Source organism: Carettochelys insculpta, chromosome 33 (assembly GCF_033958435.1).
Source record: "Carettochelys insculpta isolate YL-2023 chromosome 33, ASM3395843v1, whole genome shotgun sequence".
NCBI classification, from domain to species: Eukaryota; Metazoa; Chordata; order Testudines; family Carettochelyidae; genus Carettochelys; species Carettochelys insculpta.
This window is the reverse complement of record NC_134169.1, coordinates 1,604,000-1,605,123: the sequence shown is the minus strand read 5'-3', so window position 1 is coordinate 1,605,123 and position 1,124 is coordinate 1,604,000. Positions and strand designations below refer to the sequence as shown.

At 51.8% G+C, this 1,124-nt stretch overlaps 1 non-coding gene across 1 annotated transcript; it reads left to right on the top strand.

The window, feature by feature from the left end:
• Positions 1-585: 585 nt before the first annotated feature.
• TRNAK-CUU (transfer RNA lysine (anticodon CUU)) lies at positions 586-659 on the top strand. The gene has a single exon. It is a non-coding gene; the product is annotated as a tRNA-Lys (tRNA).
• The last annotated feature ends 465 nt before the right edge of the window (positions 660-1,124 follow it).

Here is a 1,124-nt window from a genome sequence, read left to right as displayed (position 1 = left end):
ACTGCGCTGGACGACCGACGTTCACCTGGGGCGGGTCAGAGCCTGACCCAGCTGATGCTGAGCAAATTGAAGGCAGGGAAAACACTCGGTTAAGGTGCTGCCCTCCCCAGTGGAACTGAAGAGTGAATGAATCAGGGTCCTCCTTTCTCGTCCCATCGCCCATTGTTGTGAAGCACAACAGTCTGTGAGCCACGAATGCCCCTTTCTCTGGAGAGTCACTAACAGGCAATTTCCCACAGAAAACTCTCTGCAAATGTGTGTTCAGTCTTTATGAAAGAGACACGTGTTCTACTGACTGCACCGGCTCTGCGCTGAGATCAATGGTGTCAGCATTCATTTGTTGTGCAGAAATTGCCGTAGGTGTGTGAGGTGTTCGGGAGATGTAGCAGCACCAGTGAGAGGCTTGGCCAAGATTCACTCCAACAGCCTGTTTTCTTTGCATCTCACCTCCTGCAGCCCAGATAACAAAGACTGGAGTCCGGCCCTTGTGAGCAATTTGCCCCACACGTTTGACTTTTGCCCAGCTGACAGGCACATTTGACTCTTTCTACTCTGTGATAGGCTGTATGGAGCCTTTTACTTGTGGCCTGGCTAGCTCAGTTGGCTAGAGCATGAGACTCTTAATCTCAGGGTCGTGGGTTCAAGCCCCATGCTAGGCGCTTCCCTTCTTCCACTACTGTTCTCAGCCTACCAAACAGTTTTCACTGTTGTCCCGGCCTCTGGCAGGAAATGTGTGTTCTTCTCCTTGGCTCTAGTACAAACAGAGACAGTACAAGGAGGAGTTGTGTACACTCAGGGGTGTAAGAAACTGTCCCCCACCTCTGGAAGAAAACAGACCTCCTCCAGTGCTCAGACTGCCATGGCAACCACAGGGCCTTCATGGTCCACATGGGTTGGGGAAGGGCCTTGGCCAGTGAAGACCCAGAGGACAGGTGTCCTGTGACTGCTGTACTGGGAAGACTGTGGTCAGTGCTGGAAGCTCCCTAGAAATGGGGAACTGGTGACATCTGAAAGACTAGGTAATCATAGCCCATGACCCAGGTTAACCTTTGTTTTAAACGGAAATGTTTAAGGCCAAGGAGGCCGGGGTCCAGCAGCTTTCGAACCGAAATGGGCTGTTTCTT